General features: G+C 48.6%; 1 protein-coding gene and 1 long non-coding RNA gene across 3 annotated transcripts in view; both read right to left on the bottom strand.

Moving 5' to 3' along the window:
- LOC139361536 (uncharacterized) overlaps nucleotides 1–23,090 on the bottom strand; it is a 177,120-nt gene that overhangs the window by 99,298 nt on the left and 54,732 nt on the right. The window lies entirely within an intron of this gene.
- LOC139361538 (uncharacterized) overlaps nucleotides 11,254–23,090 on the bottom strand; it is a 32,397-nt gene continuing 20,560 nt past the window's right edge. Inside the window, exons 2-4 of one of the 2 annotated variants that reach the window (XR_011619091.1) lie at nucleotides 16,378–16,495; nucleotides 12,458–12,729; nucleotides 11,254–12,140 (exon numbers count right to left, since the gene is read on the bottom strand). This is a non-coding gene — a long non-coding RNA (uncharacterized lncRNA). Of the gene's footprint in view, nucleotides 12,730–16,377; nucleotides 16,496–23,090 lie in introns of both variants that reach the window. The other variant, XR_011619090.1, reaches the window with a different exon arrangement.

Consider the following 23,090-nt stretch of genomic DNA (forward strand, 5'->3'; position numbering starts at 1 on the left):
CCACAAAACAAGCTCGACCCCGAGGAGCCCGGAGAACAGCGACGTTTGTTTAGATGCTTTCCCACTGTCCTTGTCAGAGCAAACATTCCCATCCCACACCGCCCAGTGTTTAACTCTCCCTGGGATACCAGCAGCCGTCAACCCTCAACAAGCTGGAAACAGAGGGCAAGCTGGTAGGAGGCCTCTCTCCATTCCTTACTGAATTCGCTCAGGACACGGATGTTCCCAAACACATATGGCCCCGAGTATTCCACACCTGGGGAACATTCAAACAGCAGACTTTGCAAAGACGTTCCCCTCAAGAGAAACTCAGTTTCTAACTTCCCTTAGGGAAAAATATGAGACCCAGAACTTTCCAGAAAATCAAGTGTGAGAGGAAGCCACTCACCTCTGGCACTTCCTAAACCTGCCTTCCCGCGGGTGCTCAGGGATGTCCCCGCGACAGCCCCGTCCACCCAGGACGGCAGCAGGGCTCAGGCAGCCAGCACCTGGGCAGCTGGCGAAGCAACCCCAGGGTGAAAACGCCATCCCAGGCACCACTTCCCGGAGCCCCTCAGCAAGAAAAACAGAGGTGGGACAGAACCGAGGGCTGACTCGAGGCTGGGGAGCCACAGACCCGCACAGCTCAATCATCGGACATGCTCTTCTGTGGACAGAGCCCAGGGAGAGGCCAGCACAGAGACCCTCGTGCCGGCTCCACAGGCCAGCGTCCTCCAGGGCTGCAAGTTTGTGATCACAGCTTCAGAATTTGGTTCCAGAATCTTCCAGAATCAAAGACGCACCAAACTGTAAAGCTGCCAGGACAGCAGGGCCCAGGAGCAGGCTCAGGGGAGGACCACTTAGAAACCCCACACACAGCATACACGTGTGCATGCTTACTCCACACATGCCACCGCTTCACCCAATAGTATACACGCAAACGCATGTATGTACTCCATACACACCCTCAAATACACTCACCAAATATGATTCGTGTACACACTCCACACACACCCTCAAATACATACGACACACATGAACATGCTCACTCCACCTACACCTGCTAAATACACTCAACCACACATGCACAAACGTGACACACGTGCACACTCATTCCGGACGTCACACCCCTCACCAAGTACACAGGTGCACACACCTCCAAGTTCAGAACCTGTAGACTCCACAAGCTTTGGTTTCCCCCACTGTTTCTCTCATCACATGAGATCCACACACAGGTGTCATTTACTGACATCTAACACCCGGGGAGGCCCTTAGACAGAACTGCAGTCACAAGTCGGCTTCATTCAGGCACTCATCACCAGCCTCCTGAAGCCACCTCCTGTCCCCACGGGGAGCGGGGGCCGAGACCGGAGACGTCACTGGGCTCACAGATCCCCAGGCTGGCAACCCAGCGAAATGAGGAGGGCTGGGCCACGGCCCTGGAGGGAGACGGGTACTGGCTCAAGTATGCGGAACATGAGTCCTCATTTCCAGACAGTGTCACCTACGACAGCGTCAGGTGAAAGCCAGTGGTTTGGCATTCCTGGGATAGACAGTTCTGGAAATACAAGGGAAGCTTTTTACTCCTCCCGTCTGAACACATGAGGTCCATGGTCCCCTCACATCTAACACTGGGAATCCGAATCGGTGACTCCTTGTTCACCTGAGGACCACCCAAGAGGATCCACACACCTGCTACAACAGCAGCACCGCACCTGGTCTGCAGGGGAGCAAAGCAAATCCCACCTTTATGACTAAAACTGGATTACCCTGACACTGGCAGCCTGCAGTGTGTGTATCGTCAAGCCCCCACGTCTGTGCCACCTGCAAGAGGAACACAAGCCCTTAGTCCCAGGTTCTCAGGACGGCCTGTGAGGTGGATGCTGGCACCTTCCCATCTCCCAGGGGAGAGGAGAGAAGGCCACGGTCAGGGCTTGCATATCAGGAGGGTCGGGATTCAAACCCCATCTGCCTCACAAAGCAGCCCTTACCATTCAAGTGACTTCTATCATCAGCCTTAAAATGTACCACAGTTACCAGCAATTCTGAGTGCTGTTCCTTGGGACATCATAAGCAAACATTTTGTTAGAAAGGTTTTGCCAAATCTGCTTTCAAAATCCTATGGTATGAAATGACTAATGAAAATTTGAGCTATGAAATAAAGCACATAGTTAAATGAATCCCAAAATGACTATCGCGAAGGAAGTTTTAACTTGAAGTGAAAAATATCCTCCAAATGACATCAGCCAGAATTATCTTCAATCATTACTGATCCCATACGCTTCAGGAATTATACAGCATCATCTCAGATATGAACTTAAAACCATTAGCTGAATGCACATTTCAGCACAACCAAAGTTCTGCTATAATAAGCAGCACAGGCGTCTCTGGAGAGGATTTTAATTGGGACTACAAACGATGTGCACGATCGTGGTAAGAGGTTTCATGCTGGCTGTTCTCCAAGGTGCGACACAGAGAAACACCACTAACCTCAAAGACACCTGCTGCTTTGTAATGAGATGAGAGACGATGTGGACGGACTACTGTAGATATTCGAAAAGGAGAAACAATGCAAGGAAAGAATCGTATCAGTTACCCTTTACATTCTTAGAAAAAAACGATTTTTCTTTTGGGATGATTTTAAAAGAAAATGACATTTCTGGATTTTTTTTAACTTTTCTTTCTGAGACAGGGTCTTGGCTCTGTCGCCAAGATTGGAGTACAGTGGAGCAATAGCAGCTCACTGTAGCCTTAAGTGATCTTCCCACCTCAGCCTCCAGAGTACCAGGGACCACAGGCACGCACCACCACACTCAGCTAACTTCTGTTATACAGATGGGGTCTTGCTATGATGTCCAGGCGGGTCTTCAACCCCTTGGCCTCAAGTGATCCTCCTGTCTTGACCTCACAAAGATTTAGCCTAAGCGACCATGTCTTATCGGAAAACAGACATTAGAGCAAATGCATTTCTGTAAGATTTTCTACCTCTTTTCACTGGGGATAAAGGTAACTTGCCTCCAAGGGTCGGAGACAAAGACGTTACTGCAGACAAGAGCGCTGTGCATCCCGGGAACCGCTACACCACGAGGCACGGCCGTGCACACTGGACGCAGGAGTAACAAACGAGGCTAGCACAGGCCGATGCTGGCCCTCTCCAGAAGCTGGCCTATCCTTCCTCCTCTCATCAGCCCCCTCTCCCTTCAGGCCTCAGTGGCTGCTGACAGCGGAGAGGCCACAACTAGAGGAGGCTCTCAACTCCACCAGGGACAGGAGTCCCGGACGCTGGGGACTCAACTGCTGTCCTCCGCATCCACCTCCTTCTGGTCCAGCCTTCTCAGGAGCCAGGCGTGGCCACTTTGACCCTCTTTTCCCTTCTGTGGCTCCTACAAAAAACCAGTTCAGAGAGCCCAGGCTGCCTCACACTCCAGGGACACCCGGCACAGGCCCCCTCCATGTCCTTATCCAAGCTCCTGGGGCCAGAAGGGTCTTGCAATATTTCACTTTCCAGTTGACCATCCCCAGCCTGAAATCCAAAGTGCTCTAAAGAGCATTTCCTTCGAGTGTCATGAGGAAGCTCAGAATGTTTCAGGTTTTGGAGCATTTTGGAGTAGGGACTCTCAGCCTTAATTTGAACCTCTTCAAGGAAGCCACACACTGAAGCCCCCGATGTCCACCCTACACAATCCCAGCACACCATCTGAAGTCCTCAGCAACAGATTTTCTTTCTTCAAAAATAACCACAAGTCACAAACTCACATGCAATCACAGAAGGGGGTTGTGGACACCCACACAGATGATGAAATTTAACTGTCACATTTTTACCTAGGTAATTTAAAGTCATTCCGCAAAACACACCTGTTTTACTGAGTTGCATTTTAAGGTGAACACACACAAATCATTTCAGGGAAACAAACGTCACTTTGGGCTGCGTGTGGTTTCTTGACTCCCGTGAATAACTCAGCGTTCACCCTCACTTCTGGATAAGGGAGATGATGCAAAGAAAACTGTTAAAACAAAGACATGAAAACAAGTTTAAGAAGGGTTTGAAAGGTTCCTCCTGTCCTCCTGGAGGGGAGACAAGGATGCCTGGAAAGCTCACGGGGGACAGGAGCACAGCCTCCTCGGTGTGTCATGGACGCTGCCTCACCAAGGGGAGAGGATGACGCCTGGAAGGCTCACAGGGGTGGGAGCACAGCCTCCTCAGTGCTTTCTACACTCAGCAGCTTCAGAAATTCCTGCAGAAGCAGAACACATCATGAGAACTGAGACTGGAACACCCCAAAGAAAGGGATGAGGGGTCAAAAAAAGCATTCGATCATTACCAAGGAGCGCGGGCATGAAGCCGCTTCAAAGACCGTGTGAGAAGTCACTCATAGGCGTTTCAGAAAATAAGGGTAGTGCGAGATTGCTCGATCAGCTCAAACAGGCTGCCGTCCCTCAGGCCATGAAGTCCCTGAGATGAGCCTCTCACTGAGCAGAAGTCACTCGCATCTCTGCCAGAGAAAGTACTACAAGCTGACACATAACCTCATGAAACCTAGGCTTCAGCCGGTCAACAGTGAGTCTGACATGGTACATCCCTCCAGATAGTTAAAGACCCCAGGGGTTCATCGGACAACCTCGAAGGGCTGTGTCTGTCCAGCTCCTTTTCCAAGTTCTGGATGATTTTTCCTAATGCACTATAAGCAGCATGTTCCAATAGAGATGTAATTAACTGGATGGGTGTCCTCTTAATTTTGAAATTAGAAACACACTTGGCCAGGCACGGTGGCTCATACCTGTGATCTCAGTACTTTGGGTGGCTGAGACAGCTGGACTGCTTAAGTCCAGGAGTTCAAGTCCAGCCTGGGCAACATTGCAAAACTCCATCTCTACAAAAAATACAAAACTAAGTCAGGCATGGGGACACATGGAACATGTGCCTGTGGGTCCTGGCTACTCAGGAGACTGAGGCAGGAAGATCACTTGAGCCTGGGAGGTTGAGGCTGTAGTAAGCTGTGCTCACACCACTGCCTGGGCAACAAAAAGGTTTTTTTGCCTGTCTCAAAAAAACCAAAGAGAAAAAGAATTTTATACCTGACTAGGCCAAAATAAAAGAGGCCTTCGCTGCCTACATAAAGGGCTTTCAGAATTCACTTCCATCCTTAGGAAAGGCGGCCAACACCAGGCTGTGTCCCTTAAGATGCCCTGTCTCATATGGGAAAAAAAATCAAGAGAAATCAAATAAAGGCCATAAAATACATCAGTTTCAACACTAAAATTTAATAGTATGCTTTAAATTGAAGATGAGTTAAGTCACATTTCCAAACCTCTGAAAGCACGGTTACTGGGAGGGAATGGTTTGCAACACACAAACGCAGCTCTGTAAAAGTGCCCAGGCTGGATGAAGGCTCAAACGTCAGTGCAAGGAGAAAGTCTGAACAAACTCTCTCCTGCCCTGCTGCTGTCCTCTTCCAAAACACACTGTTTATCTGTCAGTTTAGAACAAGGCCTAGGGAGGTGGGAGGCAGGCCTGGGAGGGTCACCTAGCATCCAAGCTCCTCAGCCACACAACTGCACGAGGCTGAGCTGAGCAGTACACACAAACACAACTAATTCTCCCCAAAAAGAAGACGGAAGGCAGCACACTGCCATGCCAGGCACCCTGCAGATGAGAAGATTGAGGGGAGCCAGAGGTACCTTTAATCTTGCTTGCATGGTGGAGGGAGAGGAATAACGCCACTCACTTGAGTGTTGCACAATTCTTTCTAGCACTGAGTGGCAGAAAACAAATTATAGATGCTTCCTCAGATAAATGTTTCTGAAGAACTGAACATAAATTACGTTCAGGAAATAGCATTATGAATGCCTCAAGTGCTTCTGTTTTCAATAATCCCAGAGTAATTCTATAAACCCGGGAATCAGTCTCACCCAACTCCAGGATCACGGCCCAGGTGACGTGGGCACACATATCCTGAAGCTCCAATACTCAACTAAAGTGGCGCGAGTGAAAATGATCCTGGGTATAATTTACACGGACACAGGAAGGTGGCTGAGCCCCAAACCCCTAAACCAGGAAGACCAGTGTCCTTCAGGGGCCTCACCTCTGTCCTTTCGCAGCCTCTGGGAACCACCACTCTGCTCTCTACTGACACAAACGCCCCTCCCAAGGTACAACACCAGGAAGATCATCATTCAAAACTGAGGAACGTGGCAGAACAAAGCTGTCAGGAGATTTTAATCACCAACACCACTTGTTACATGACCCAAAGATGATTAAAATCCCAGGCCCTTCAAGACTGAATGCTATCTATACTTAAATGCATTTCATCACCATATTGGGGGGTTATTCCTTTGTTTTGCTGCAAATATATCCAACTGCTGTAAAAGGAAAAGGCAATTTGTTAACGAAGCTTCTTGGAGTGTCTCAACAGGCCTCGAGGTAGGATAAAAGGCAGGACTTCCTGGCAGAAACGCTCAGCTCTGAGGTCAGGTGGAGTTCTTGAGCACCAACCAAGGCAAAATAAGGTCGAAGACCACACCACACTTTCCTCAATCACATCTTCATTCCACCTTTCCTTCTATTTCTCACGACTTCACTGGGAGAAATTGTGCTGAAAGAAAATGGAAACACACACATACATAGGAGACCCTACAGATGCTGAGAATGGGTGCAGCCATCACAGTCCGAATGTCCTTTCAGGGCCATCTGACCTGGCTGGGATCCAAGTATCCGAGGGCAGGATTGTATGTCAGACCCGTGAAGCCAAGATTACAGCCACTGAACGGCAGTTTTCCATCCCACGGAAACCGGCCTTGGTAGGGGCTTCCTCGGGGACCACCGACCTCAAGCCACCACCCGTCAACTACTTCAACTAACCTACATCATGGCAGACGCCTCCCTAGGCAGACCAGCCCTGCCCAAGTCCTGCTTCATGGCAAACCCTCCAGACAAACCCTCCAGAGGTCCTTGGCCTCTTCCGGGAGGCTGTGCTCGGAAGGTGCCCTCATTTACTTCTGTGGCTCTGAGACATTTAACTAGAGCCCAACACATTTCTTCCTGTTCACATAGTATTGAGTTAAAAGACTTTTATGAGTAAACTTTCACTGGGAAAAATACCATTTCCGGAGCCCCAGTGACCACAATGAAAATGTTTTTACCTTCCCTTACATGACATCGGCAACGCCAGGTCCAGGAAACGTTCTGGATCTCAGATAATGGCAAATCCACTCATAGTAAGTCTTGGTCTTGTTTCACAAGCTATCAAATGCTGCCCAGAAGCAGGAAAATCCCCACAACGTGGCAGGGAGGGGCGACCAGCGTGAGTTCTAAGGCCAGACCACCCGGGTCTGCTGACAGCGTGGTGAGGGGCAAACAGTGCAGGGTCTAAGGCCAGACCGCCCGAGTCCCGCTGACAGTGTGGCTTCAGGAGTTTCCTAAACCCTCTGCTCTCCAAGTTTCATGTCAGAAAAATGCAGTGATAACCGTGTCCACCTCGTTTAAATATGTATATATATACACACACATATATATATACTCCAAACCTACAGCCCTATAAAGGTCATTAATCCTAGTTATCCTCAAGGCATTGAGCGATCAATAATGAGCCATCCCCCTGGCTGCTGACCTGCCACAGCCCCACCCTCCGGAAACCCCGCATCCACACCAGCCACACAGGATGAGGCCAGGGAAGGAGCAGGACTGTGTCTTGGGAACTTAAACTCTGGAAGCTGAGTTAAATCAGTGCCGCTCAAATCTTGTCACCAACTATCTTGTTAAATTGGGAGATTCCATCTCTGGGGATCTTGAAGGAACCTGAGGTTCTACATTGAGTGAGATGAGCACTCGTGCTGCAATGAGACGGCAGGGAAAGCAACCGAATCTGGGGTCGCAGCTGCCTGAGGCTTGGGTCCCACCGGGAAAGTGGCACCAGGGCCCTCAGGACAGTGGTGGAGGTCCCAGGAGGCAAGTCCCGGTGCAGAGACTCATGGACCCAAAGATTGCTCCAGGGCCAGGAGGGGTTGCTGCGCTGACAGCCACGAGGCAGGCAGCCTTCGAGCTCCTCCAGCTGCCATCCTGCAGGCAGGGAGGACAGTGCCCAGACCACCCTGGGGCTCCCCCCAGCCTGCCAGGCTGGTACTCTTACTCCAGCCACTGACAAGAGTCCCCATGTTGCAAGCTAGGTTGAAACAGTGCCTCAGGCCTCGGGGCACATGCACCCCCCTGCAGGGCTGGGATGGCTATTCCCACACATCCCCAACTCACAGCAAAACTTAAAAATGAAAGTCGGAAGATACAGCCAGGAAACCAATGCTCAAGAAGCAACTCCAGGGTGACTCTTCCTAGAGCTATTGCTATTGAACATCTTTAAAAACATTTCCAGGGTGACTTCCTAGAGCAATTGCTGTTGAAAATCTTTAAAATTCTTCATTTCAAAATTAGCTTTTATTACACTGTCTTCCCTATTCTACCAAGACTCTAGAAAACAAAACCATTACAATTTCCAATTCTATCTTATAGCAAGTTAGAAATACACGTTTCCTCAAAGGATTCTACATGTTTCCTTGGCAATATCCTTTCCACGCCCCATACTACTGCCCACAACAGAGAAGGCTTTTCCAACTCAACCCAACCCAACCCAACCCAACCCAACCCAAGGGCCCTGAGATAGGCCCCTAACGAATCGTCTACAAACTCTTGAGACAGGCTTGCCCTGACAAATCATCTGCAAACTCCATCTTCCATTAAAAACAGTACCGAAAATGAGCATATTACCACTTTTTAAAAATTACTGTAAAGTGGACAGTGTTCAGTTCTGTGAATTTCGGCACAAATATTCCCATAATCATCATCACACAAGCAGAACAGTCCAACAGCCCCAAACCCACTCACGGGGCCTCATAAGCATACCCTCCCATTCTCAGCAACCACCCCCTCCGTGTCCTCCCATGACTCGGGTCTATCTTTTGCGAGCGTTGTGGCAAAACACTCGCAAAATCACAATTTCCTGGGCATCGTGCTTGGAGGTGCACCCAGGGTGTCCTGTGATCAACAGCCAGGCCTCGGGACTGCTGGGTATTTATTATTCCACATATGGCTGTGGCACATTGTAACCTGTTTTGGACAACTATAGACAGCGCTATTAACATCTGGGCACAGTTTTTCTTAAACATCAGATTCTGTTTCTCTAGGGTAAATACCCAGGATTGGGGTCACCGGGCCCCACGTTTGTGTGAGTTCAGTTTTGTAAGAAACCGCCAAGCTGTCTGCACCGTGCTGAACCCCAGCATCGCACAGGAGTCCCGACTGCCGGTCCTCACCAGCACCTGGGGCTGTCGGAAGACCTTAGTCAGGCGCTCCAGCAGGGGTGTGAACAAATTCACTGCGGCTTCGGTGCACATCTCGGTGCAACCAGTCACGCTGAAGGTCATTTCAGATGCTTTCGGGCCATCCTCCCGTCCTTCTCAGCGAAGCATCTGTTCAGGTCCCTTCCGCTTTTAAGTCAGGTGGTTTGTTCTCTGTCATGAGCCGTGGGAGTCCTGTGCATTCTGGATACGAGTCCTTTGCCGGCTGCATGGTTCGTAGACATCTTCTCCCCATCTATCGAAAATGTGTCTCTTCAATTCCCTAGGGGTGTCTTTTATATTAGAAGTTTAATTTTGATGAGTCTTACCTACTTGTTTTCTTCCTTGATTATGGATCATGGTATGGCTAAGAGCTCTCACCCTAGGTCTCCACAATTTCCCTTTCTTCTGCAGGTTTTGTAGTTTGGTATTTTACATTCAGGGCTATGATCCACCTTAATTTTCATACAGAAATTTCTCCCTGTTTTCACTCTTTTGCATATGGCTGTCCCATAATTCCAGCACCATTTGTTGAAAAGACTCAAATTCCACTGAACTGCTTTTGCATCTTTGGATCTGTTCTGGACTCCACTCTGTCAGCTGACCCGTGTGTGTGCATCCTCAGCATAATTTATGACTTTAGTGGCTGTCTCTGTGAAAAAAAGTAACTCTGTCTGGAAGCAAAAACTACATTAGAAGTGCTCTAAATAAGATTCTTCCTGTTGTCAGGAGAGCAAAGCCACTGCCCTAAAGCAGAGGTGAGGCCTCAACAGCTCCCAGGCACAACCTTAACACACAATGGGGAAGGGAATTCATTTCAAGGGCCACAACATGAGACCAGCATAGCCATGAAAACTGCAATAATTTCACAACAGAATGAAATTCATAAAGAATTGCTCAGAAGCGTGTGATAAGTTACATAAATCACTGTTCCTTAAATTCTGACGGTTGACTAGAACAGAAATAGCTTCACGGTACAGTTCAAACAGGAGAAAGGTAGGTAGGGGTGGTTTCCACACCACACAGGGCCTGCAGGAAAGGGACACTCTTCCTCTAAATGGGAGATCCCGGGAGTGATGTGATAAACCATGGTGAGAGTCACAGAACTGTGCAAGCCGGAGTCGCGGCCTTTGCCCCACCACGGAGCCTGTGTCCATGAACGACGAGGCTCAAATGTCAGGCCGGGGCAACCGAGGCAGTTATCAGGGGACAAGAAAACGAGCGCACGGTGGAGGCAAAGGTCTGAAATCGCGCGGCAACTTCGAGTCAAGTGGGACAAACTGACTCAAAATACAGGTTCCAAAAACCACCACAGAGAGCTGCTCCTCGGCTCTGGAAAGGCTAAGTGACTAATGCCCACACTGAGCATCTGCTCCCAGAGACGACCCTGGTGACCTAAGGCCCAGCTGCTCCGAACCCGCGCCGAACCTCAGTGAGGAACTTTGTTGGTATCTTAGAGCACATTGACATGTTCCCTTAAAATCTGGTATTTCATCAACAATGCAGGCGCCAGCTTGGACTCATACACATTTCGATTAAACAAGATAATTTACACCCTGACCGTGCCAGGTAAGAGGTTTACTACAATCTTTAAACAGAGCCAGAGGCTACAGTCTGCTCCTACACAACACCATGTCTCTACAAGTTCGATGGGTTTTTACTTTCCATGTCTTCACTTGCCTAGTGCTAGAAAGCAGATAAAAACAGAAGGAACCCAGAAACACTATTGAATGAGACTCAAATATCTTGCAGTCATCATCGAGATGAGATGTTTATTAAACAGAAATGTTCTCCCCTGTAGAAAGCAGCACACATCAACACGCACCGATAACTGTCGCCAGCATTCCAGATCATCTTCCCTTCCATGGCCACAGTGCAGGGCAATGGACCACGCACACCTGCAGACCCACGGAAAGCGGGGTGACACGGCCAATTCTTGTAGCGAGCAGGCCAGGGTGCACTCAAAGAGCATCTCTTTCCAGAGGTCTGCCATGGAAAGTTACACATTTATTCCACGAGTTAATGGCACTGCACCGAACATTTCTGTAAGAGTCTCTAAGCAAGTATTTCCTTCTGCCTACAATGGCCCGACACAAACTGAAAAAGCTCTTGGAGCTGCCAAAGACTTCAATATCCCCTTAACTATTGTCATGCACATCCATGTGAAGAGACCACCAAACAGGCTTTGTGAGCACAACATGGCTGTTTATTTAACCTGGGTGCAGGCGGGCTGAGTCCAAAGAGTCAGCGAAGGGAGCTAAGTGTGGGGCCGTTTTATAGGATTTGGTTAGGTAAAGGAATATTACAGTCAAATGGGGGTTGTTCTCTGGCGGGCAGGAGTGGGGGTCACAAGGTGCTCAGTGGGGGAGCTTTTTGAGCCAGGATGAGCCTGGAAAAAGAATTTCACACACACAAAAAAAAAACCATCGCTTAAGGCAAGGACTGGCCATTTTCACTTATTTCTGGTAGAATGTTATCAGTTAAGTCCAGGCAGGGCATTTGCACTTTTGTGATTCTTCAGTTACTTCAGGCCATCTGGGCGTATATACGTGCAAGTCACAGGGGACGCGATGGCTTGGCTTGGGCTCAGACGCCTGACAACTACAGTCTTTACTTTTAAGGTGTGGGGTAAGATCATATAATCCCCAACTAAGCTCCTGATGCTGTGTGTGGCATCCAGCAACAGCACGTTCCATTCCTGGATTACATTTGACTCAAGAGTCCACAGTGAGAACGATTTCTGGTGAATGAAACACCAGGCAGGAGGGTGATTCCGCTGGGCAGCTCTTCACACACAGGTGATTCCGCTGGGCAGCTCTTCACACACAGCCCAGGAGCTGAGGGGAGAGGAAGAGGCCCACACGCGTCCACCGTGCTCACGCCCCCTTGGAATGCGCCCCACTCCTAGAGACCCGGACCCAAGGGAAATCTGACCTGAAAATGGGCAAACCCTCACTTTGCAGAGGGACAGGGACTCGGGGCCACAACTTGACCTCAGAGCAACACAAGTGCAGACAGCACCCCAGGACACCCTCTCCACCCAAATTCAAGGAGGAAAACCAACGCCCCGCCCCCTTGCGGAAACCCCCGGCTGCTGGAGAAGACGCCTGCCGGCGTGTGCAGCCTCTCCCGTCCCACGTTCCGGGCTCAGCACCTGTGCTTCAGCCCTGGCACTGCTCGCCACACCCACAGGTGTGCCAGGAGGGGCAGGTCCTAAGGTCTCCACTGCACCAAAGCCTGCAAGGCAAAGGGGCAGCTCCCTCCAGCAGGAGTCCAGAAGCACACACTGCACCAGCGTCAAGGCATGAGAATTCTCCCCTCGGTCTCCGAGTCTCCAGTCTGTTGCCCGCCACGGTCTTCTGCCAACGGCGAGGCCCAAGCTGGGCGGCACATTTGGTTCTCACCATTTCCCTTGTCAAATCAATACTGCAAACATATCCAATTCATCCTGTCACTAAAAATGAAATAATCCGCCATCTCCATCACAGATGATGCAATCAGGTTTTCATTACTTGGGTTTTTGTTTTGTTTAGTTTTTTGGTTTTTTTCTATTTTGAGATGGTGTTTCTGCTCTGTCGCCCAGGGTGGAGTGCAGTGGTGCGATCTTGGCTCCCTGCAACCTCTGCCTCCCGGGTACAAGTGATTCTCCTGCCTCAGCCTCCCAAGTAGCTGGGATTACAGGTGCCTGCCACCATGCCCGGCTAATTTTCATCTTTTCAGTACAGACGGGGTTTCACCATGTTCACCAGTCTGGTCTCGAACTCCTAACCTCAGGGGATCCACCTGCCTCCTTCTCTCAAAGTGCTGGAATTACAGGCATAAGCCACCACTCCCGACCATTACTGGTGTAATTTCTAAGCCACTCTCTCACACCCACTCCCTTTTTTTTTTTTTTTTTTTTAAGAACCAGCTTTATGCCTATATTTTTTCCAAGAGAACCAGTTACCCCATTTCAAGTACAAATAAGACACGGTGTTTAAAAACCAAAAATGCCCATTTGCACAGAAGTCTCCAAATACCCAGTCGATTTAAGCCTTGAGAATAAGATCAAGCTGTTGGCTGAATACAACTTCCCTTTCCATCTGTCTGCCTGTGAGTTAGACACAAGGATGAAGCCACGAGCTAGGGACATAAAGGCAGGAACCAAGGTAGCGGAGATTCCAAATAAAAGCTGGAAGACCAACACAAATGCACCATACCCTGCACACCCTCCTCTCCTTCCTTTTCAGAATTTCCAGAGGATGAAACAGGGACCTTCTCAGACGTCCCACGATGCAGGCGGCCAGAGGGGAAGGCGGTGGCAGCCTGAATGAGGCGACCGGGAAATCACATTCCACAAACAGAAATTCTCCATGTGCTTTACATCCTCTGTCTCTGAAGAACTATGCCAGGCTAACAGTCGCTAGAAAACCGCATTCAAGTGTCATTTCCCATTTCAAGCAAAGAAAACAGTGGTGGGGCATGAGGGAAAAACATAGCCATGTGTTCTGGGCTATTAAATAAGGTTTTTTCTGTTATAAACGTATAATTTTACATTCTCAGATTTCTGTATAATTGATATGCTTCCTAATTAGCAGACATAGTAATAAAAAGTGAATTCCAAGTGTAAGATCGGAGGAACCGTTCACATGGCTTCAGGTTCTGCTACTGTGTTTCAACTTAAGAAAATGGTTCTGTGTGTTGGTAACAAGGCCTGAGAGTCTGTGTGAGAGTCTGTGTGGCTGTAATCAGGGTTCGTGTTGGCTCCCTAGCAGAGGATGTTACACTGTTACATTATCTTCTACAAAAAATCCTGAAAAAATGAAGGCTGAATAGACATACACACCCACCCAAAATAATCCAAATGTCCACCGATATGAAAAACAGATGAATTACGGCTTCCATCGTGGAATATTCTTCAGCAGTGAAAACAAACTATAGCCACAGGTGCCAACTAGGATAAAGACAACCTTTTAAACACGCTTAAAGTGAACTGACTAGGCAGAATTCCTTGATTACAGGCATCTGCTCCAAAAGGGTACTGTTATTAATCCTGTGATGTAGAATGATAGTTAGCAACCCTGTTTCGGGGCACATCTAGAAAAAAGCAAAATAATGACTACACAATTTTAAATTCTTTGTAAATTATAACTATTACTACGAAAATTCTAAAAATGTGAAAATCTTCCCAACTGTTATTGGACACGCTTCAAAATAAATACCCTGGCATTGCTTGCCACACCCACAGTTGTGCCAAAATAAATGAAAATATAGCCCAAGGTAGTAGAACTGAAACCTGAAGATGTACGAGCCGTCCCTGTCTCGCTATCTATACATCGGGTAGAAATTTAAGAGCAGGTAGTGACACTGCAATGCAAGGCTCAAACCAACTGGGTATTTGGAAACTTCTATGCAAAGTGGCATTTTCGGTTTTTAAACACGGTGTTATTTGTACTTCAAACAGGTAACTGTTTGGTTCCCTTGGAAAAAATATAGCCATAAACCTGGTTTTTTTAAAAAAATACGGGAGTGGGTATGAGAGAGAGTAGCTTAGAAATTTTAAAAGTATCAGCAGGGAGCAGTGGCTCATGCCTGTCATCCCAGCACTTTGAGAGGCAGGCCCAAGGGGCCTTTGAGGACACCGGTCTCCTCTGCTGCCTGCCTGCTGGACTGACCCCCCAGGACATTCACTGGGTTTCCACCCCTGTCTCATTCAACATCCCAAGGGTGGTCTTCATCCTCGTCTGGGGCTCAGCTCTGCCCCAATTTCCTAAATCTCTGCCTTCAGAGCCTGAAAACACCCACGCCCAGGGTCACCCTAAGTCCAAGTTTACCCCAGAGAGTCCCAATTTTATGTTTTCCAGGCATCGCCTTAGTGATAATTTATCCTGTAAATTCCCACTGCCTTCACAACTCACCCCTGCTGTCTCCCAGCAGAACCCACTCAGATGCACATGCCCCAGACCCACACCCAGGTCTGTACATGCTGCCCTGCTCTACCCATGTGGGGACCACCTCTCTTTCTTGAGGAATCAGCTGGCGATCATCTCCTTGTGGAGGGCTGCCCTGACTTTCAACTCTCTCCAGCAAAGGCAGAAGCCATCCTCGGTACTTCCCCAAAACTCAGGCCAAGTATGAAGATGGCGCAGATGCTAGCTGTGCCTGGGATGCCATGGGCAGGGTCCCCAGATGCTCTGCACATGGCCCGGGGCACCGCCTGAACACAACAAGTGCTGAAGAAACAAAACTGACGTGCACTGACCTCTGATAGGGCCTCCTTCACCATCCACATCTGTCTCCCCTCTGGACAGTAAAATCCACAAGACACAGAGGGCTTGTCTCGCTCATCTTCAAACTCCCAGGGTCACCCTGGTAGGTAAAGGGGACTCAAATGTCTTCTGAAGGAAGCGACTGGTTAGCTGCCAAGTTAAAGGGCCTCTGAAATTCAGAGCTCTGCATAGCAGTCCAGCACACTTTATTATGAATGACTCCAACCACAGCAGAAGTGGCCGTGGAACCAGTGCTAACCAATTCAGGGTTTGTTCACTGTTTCTCAGTTCATTATCACAACGCATTCTCACAGAGCAGCTGCGCACAGATCCTCAGACATCTACACAGAGTGGGACGATGGCGCCAAGTCACGTCAACGTCCTGTTGCAGACTGGGAGACAGCAGTCAGACACGGACCCAGGTAGAGCACAGACCTCGCGTTAAATCGGCTCCGTGTAAACAGCACTCCCTGCCAGGCCCTTTCCTATCTGCACAGCTTCTACAAATTCAACTCTCGCACCTGACACCTAAGAATACTGCACACCCCCATGTGAATCCCCTACTCACCTCCCAAAATGACCCGGCATGGCCGAGTACAAAAAATTTCAACATAAGGGAACTGGAGGGCATGTGGGGCTTTCTCGAGTCCCTGCTGCCTCCTGATGGGAGGGCCCAATGCTTCACACCCCTAGTGAAGGGCGGGTCTCTTCGGCCCCCAGGCTTTGACCTGGAGCTTAAATCAGCATTAACTAATTTCACCTTCCAGGACCAACTTCAAAGGCCTGCAAAGCCAGAGAAGGGAGAGGAGATGGAACACGCCCTCACCTCAGATCTGCTGCAAGCACACACTTCTCAGATGCGTCCCAAGGTGCACAGCGTGTCCGATGCCTGTTTCACATCCACCGACCTGCAGGTCTTCTATGTGGCATCAGCCTCCTGGGCACTGGGAACAAGAGGTATAATGGCAAGTCCCTTCTGCAGCAAAGCTGAGGCAAAGGGACCCAACACATTGGAACTGACCTTTTTCTGACAGTATCAAAACAGAAGGAAAATACTGTACAGTCAACTCCCCCTCACGCAGGTTTATTTACCTGTGACTCAGAGGCCATGACAGAGAACTTCAGGTTCTTACCGATTCCTATTTTCCCCATCCAGGAAGCCTTTGTTTTTAATATCGTACGAACTTGCCATTTTGTAGGCCAAAAACAGCAAATATTGGCAGTTTCCTACAGTTCAACTGAATAAAATATGATCATGGCCTTTTGTGAAACCATGAAGAAAAGGTGGATATCTCAATATGTGTTTGTGTTTCCAGACTGGCTTTGTTCCTGAAGCGGTAACTCTGTTCACTCAGGATATTAGACACTGAAGAATAAACATCAATATCCCACCAAGAAAACCAAAGGAATGAAATAATTTTGCATCCACCTTGGAACCTTTTTAGGACAAGGCAGGACACAAACTTCTAAAAAGCTGCAATTGTCCCTCTGTATACACAGGGACATGGATTCCAGAACACGCCCCGAGTTTACCCAAATCTACGTATCCACAGGAACCCACGGCCACCCTATGGAACCACATGTAGGAAACGTCGGCCCTCCACAAAGCCAGGTTTTTTCAGTAAGGGTTTGGTTGGAAAAAAAATTAACATAAGTGATCCTTCGAAGCTCAAAACCCATGTTGTTCAGGGTCAGCTGCATTTATTACTTGTGTCATATCTGAGGCCTGAAAGCCATCTTTCTCGATACCTTAATGTGACGGTTAACAAACTAACTGTTCCGATTAGAAAGAGGAAAAAGCTTATTTTTAAGCTGACAATGAGAGTGGATGCGGCTACGGTGAACGGAGAACAGACCTAAGCAAGCACCAAGGCTGGGGTGACTGCCTGTGCTCAGACCCACCAGGGCCTGTTCTTCCATCTCCCTCTGCTGAAAGGGATAACCTCCTTCTCCCCCACGACTAAAGGGCCTTTTTAAAATATTCACACGAGAAGTGCTATGAAAAGCTGAAAGGTCACAGATAACATTTTTAAAAATAAACATTAACGTAAGCATTTAATTTTCGTATAAGGAGTAAGGAAAGGATCCAGTTTCAGCTTTCTACTTATGGCTAGCCAATTTTCCCAGCACCATTTATTAAATAGGGAATCCTTTCCCCATTTCTTGTTTCTCTCAGGTTTGTCAAAGATCAGATGGCTGTAGATGTGTGGTATTATTTCTGAGGACTCTGTTCTGTTCCATTGGTCTATATCTCTGTTTTGGTACCAGTACCATGCTGTTTTGGTTACTGTAGCCTTGTAGTAGAGTTTGAAGTCAGGTAGCGTGATGCCTCCAGCTTTGTTCTTTTGACTTAGGATTGTCTTGGAGATGCAGGCTCTTTTTTGGTTCCATATGAACTTTAAAGCAGTTTTTTCATACGAAAATTAATTCAAGATGGATTAGAGACTTAAATGTTAGACCTAGTACCATAAAAATCCTAGAGGAAAACCTAGGTAGTACCATTCAGGACATAGGCATGGGCAAAGATTTCATGTCTAAAACACCAAAAGCAACGGCAGCAAAAGCCAAAATTGACAAATGGGATCTCATTAAACTAAAGAGCTTCTGCACAGCAAAAGAAACTACCATCAGAGTGAACAGGCAACCTACAGAATGGGAGAAAATTTTTGCAATCTACTCATCTGACAAAGGGCTAATATCCAGAACCTACAAAGAACTCAAATTTACAAGAAAAAAACAAACAACCCCATCAAAAAGTGGGCAAAGGATATGAACAGACATTTCTCAAAAGAAGACATTCATACAGCCAACAGACACATGAAAAAATGCTCATCATCACTGGCCATCACAGAAATGCAAATCAAAACCACAATGAGATACCATCTCACACCAGTTAGAATGGCGATCATTAAAAAGTCAGGAAACAACAGGTGCTGGAGAGGATGTGGAGAAATAGGAACACTTTTATACTGTTGGTGGGATTGTAAACCAGTTCAACCATTATGGAAAACAGTATGGCGATTCCTCAAGGATCTAGAACTAGATGTACCATATGACCCAGCCATCCCATTACTGGGTATATACCCAAAGGATTATAAATTATGCTGCTATAAAGACACATGCACACGTATGTTTATTGCGGCACTATTCACAATAGCAAAGACTTGGAATCAACCCAAATGTCCATCAGTGACAGACTGGATTAAGAAAATGTGGCACATATACACCATGGAATACTATGCAGCCATCAAAAAGGATGAGTTTGTGTCCTTTGTAGGGACATGGATGCAGCTGGAAACCATCCTTCTTAGCAAACTATCACAAGAAGAGAAAACCAAACACCGCATGTTCTCACTCATAGGTGGGAACTGAACAATGAGATCACTTGGACTCGGGAAGGGGAACATCACACACCGGGGCCTATCATGGGGAGGGGGGAGGGAGGAGGGATTGCATTGGGAGTTATACCCGATGTAAATGACGAGTTGATGGGTGCTGACGAGTTGATGGGTGCAGCACACCAACAAGGCACAAGTATACATATGTAACAAACCTGCACGTTATGCACATGTACCCTAGAACTTAAAGTATAATAATAATAAATTAAAAAAAAAAAACAAAAAAAAACGTAAGCATTTAACAAGCCCATTACGATTTAAAGGAAAAAAAAAAACGGTATTAAGTTCCTGGGTGCAGGGGCTCATGGCCGTAATCCCAGCACTTTGGGTGGCCGAGGTGGGCGCATCACCTGAGGTCAAGAGTTTAAGACCAGCCTGGCCAACATGGTGAAACCCCTTCTCTAACGAAAATACGAAAATTAGCCAGGCATGGTGGCGGAAGCCTGTAGCCCCAGTTACTTGGGAGGCTGAGGGAGGAGAATCACTTGAACCCGGGAGGGAGAGTTTGCAATGAGCCAAGATCGTGCCATTGCACGTCAGCCTGGGCGTTGAGTGTGAAACTCCATCCCAAAAAGAAAAAAAAATATAAAGTTTTCCTTCCAATGAACCTATCATTCAGCCACCGAGGTATCCTATAGCTACTTATTCAGCCATGAGATACACCACAAAAGATATAGGCGAACAGGACACAGTTCTTCCCTGAAAGAAGGCTGCACCCTCAACAGAAGGGAGGCACATACTCCGAATGGAATCGGCATAGGAAACAGATGCTGCTGCAGGTTGAACTGGCTGCACAGAGCACCCACTCAGGTGTCTGAGAAACAAGGAGCCGCTGGTGCCATCACCTTCCATACCTGAGCTGGGACAGTGGGGAGCCTGTCATCACCAGGGACAAAGAGCCCCAGAACCACACAACGAGCTTACAAACTCACCAAGGCGATGACTGAGCAATGTGTGTGGAGTGATGCGAACACGCAGATGTCAGGGCCACGCGCGGCATTGGTTTTGTGCATCAACCTGAGCATGCCCGGGGTGCCCAGATGGCTGGTTCTGCATTATTTCTGTGTGAGATGCATGTTTGCCTCTGGACTGAGTGGAGACCCATCCTCGCCGGTGTGGGGGGCACCACCCTATCCCCCCAGGGCCCGAGTAAAACAGCAAGGCGGGGAAAACTGGGTTCACTCCACCTCTCTGGCTGATGGGCCAGTGACATCTGTCTTCTGCAGCCCGTGCTCCTGGGTCTCAGCTCCTCAGACCCTGGTCGGATCTGCAACCTCCGCTTCTCAAGTCTTCAAGCCACACCCTCTCAGGACTATAGCTTGCAGGCTGTGGGTCCTGGGGCTTCTTGGACTCTGTAGCCCCTGCAGCAGGCCTCGCCCTGGAGACACACGCACACCCGGCTGGCTGTCTCTCTGGAAGCCCTGACTAAAAGTCGCCCCTAAAAGTGGTCTTCAGGGTTTCTTTCTAGCCCTAAGATCCCAGCGCCCCTCCTACAATTCTAGGCGGAAAGGTGAACGGAGACCAATGGACAGAGGTGTGTGCGAGGACACGCCAGGCAGCAGCACTGGGCAGGAGGGCACTAACGCTCACTAAGCAAAGAATCAATGCTGCTTGCCACAAAAATGAGAGCAGTAAAGATTTCTTCAAACAGAAATGAGTTTGTTTCATGATTTGCTCTTAATACATAAGAAAGCATAAAAGTAGGCCTATTAACAATTACGTAAGTCTTTACAGGCCCTTGAACTACTTCTGTCCCTTTGTGTTTTTATAGAAAATAAGCCTGAGGTTAAAGAGAATAACGTCACTGGCCACAGCTGGGGCCACGCGAGGACACAGCTTATACCCCTGAGGTCCCTGGGTGCCCCATATCCTTCCCTTGCTATTTATGGAAATATGGGAGAAACCAGGAGGTCTGAGCGTGGACATGGCCGTGCTCCCAGGGGCCGAGGAAAGCACCCATCTGTCCAGTCTTCCCTCCACCCCGCGGTTTCCTCTTACTCAGACTCTTGGGCTGACGTGGCTCATGCACTCAGCAGCGCCATCATTAAACGTTTAGCTTTGCATCACGAGGGCCTCCTCTGGCCTCCTCTGACCACTCCTCAACCTGCAGTCAGCACTAGTCTGCAGGACACGCGTGGACAAAGTTGATGGATCACGGCCCCCAACGAGAAAGGTGCCAGGCAAGGAGTCGGAGAGCCGGGGATGGAGCAGCCCTCACCCAGGGAGGCGAAGGCCAACAGCGGCCACCACCGAGGGCCTCCCTTCCCACCCTGAGGGCAGCTCACCCAGGGAAGCGAAGGCCGACACCGGCCACCACTGATGGCCTCGAGGGCTCTCCCCACCCAGAAGGCAGCTGCGATCACATTTCCCATAGCACCAAGAGACCCCTGTATTGAGCACAAACCTTTCCAACCTTCGAATCAATAAGGAATCACAACACAGACATTCCCTCAATCCAAATGGCCAGCCCACGAAACAGACACGCAATTATACACATTTCTTGTGGGAAAATCAGTCAGTCCCTGGGGCCTCGCGCCAGGGGTGGGGGAGCATCATGGGGAGACGCCCCAGCCCCAGCCTGGTTCCTCCCTCTACAGCTCCTTTTCCCTCCTCTTCCCCCCACCCCTTCCCACCCCCTCCTAGCCTCAGAGGCTCCTTCCTCAAATTCTTTCCCCTTGATGAAGTCATTCATGCCCAAAATACAAGGCAAAGTCATGGGGGCTCAAGAGAAAATCCATACCGTGGCTCGCGTTTTAGATTCTCTTAAGTTTGAGAATAACCAAGCAAGAATCTTTGGCATGTGAATGTGGTCTGAAGGCATCTGAGCACAATATGCCCGGCACTGGCCCGGAGTGGATCATGGGTGTCTCGGACATCTTCGCAACTCTACACCAATTATTTTGAAACACACCAGCAGAATAGAACCATGTGAATAGCTGCTTCTTAGTTAAAAGTAGGAAGAGACTCCAAAAGCTGCCCTCAAGGAACATCCTTCCCACCAGGAGTTTTCTGCATCGGGCCCTTCAGGCACAGGCAAGGCCCCCGGGCCCAACTCCCTCATCCCTGCGTCACAAAGCAGCAAAGACGGTGGGGAATAAAGCAAATGAAGGAGTCAGTCCCGCCCAAAACGGGCTCCAGAAGCCACAGCCACTCTCCCAGTGTGGGAGCCAAGTTCAGAGACCTGGAAACACCAGCGTTCCCAGGGAGGAGTGCAGAACAATGCCATTTCCCTCTAGTTTAGGGAGACACCACCCCACGTCCTCTAGCCTTGATAGAAGAGAGACTTCACATAAATGATTTCAATGACTCCACCACACACAGAAAGTGTGCTAGGGGCTAACACACCCATATAAATGCCTGGCAAAAACACATTAAATGAACACACAGATAAGCAAGGTTCTCCTGTTATCCACCAAATATTCAGAAACAAATCCAGTAAGCAATCTCTTTGCAATCAAAAGACCAATTCAGAGGTGCAGATTAAAAATAAACATACAACTGAACCCTTAATACACCAAGAACCAATTTCCACGGAAGTGTTATCACATCACCACCTCCCAGCTGAAGGAAGCAGCACTGGCCACTGACCAGCTGTTCACTCATGGGTCAGTGAACGAAAGGCAGTGCTGTCCAGGACAACGATGAGATGTTAACCTGAAAAGGGCAAAATTGCAGAGGCTGGAGGGACCTCCCAGGTAACCTGGCCCCCTCAGTGGACAGAGGACCCCCGTGGGGCCACAGAGCCCAGAGCTCCAGTGTGTTCGGGGAAAGCACTCAACTGCAAACCTGATGATGTCCGAATGCCTTCTGCCCTTCTGCGTCTCTGCCCCACTAACAGGGAATCCGTGAATGCTAAGGAAATGTAACTCATTTTACAATATATGTAGATTTTTAGCAAATTAAAGATAAACAGTGACAAACTTTGAGAATTAACCAAAATATAGTTCAGTGAATGCCCAAACTCATAGCTAGTCTCCAAGAGGTGATAAGCTGTGTGTGGTGGTTAACGCCTGTAAATCCCAGCAGTTGGGGAGGCTGAGGCAGGAGAATCACTTGAGCCTAGAAGGTTGGGGTTGCAGAGAGCTGTCATTGTACTACTGCACCCAGCCTGAGAAACAGAGTGAGACTGTCAAAAACAAAC

Source organism: Macaca nemestrina, unplaced genomic scaffold, assembly GCF_043159975.1.
Source record: "Macaca nemestrina isolate mMacNem1 unplaced genomic scaffold, mMacNem.hap1 Scaffold_58, whole genome shotgun sequence".
Classification (NCBI taxonomy): Eukaryota; Metazoa; Chordata; class Mammalia; order Primates; family Cercopithecidae; genus Macaca; species Macaca nemestrina.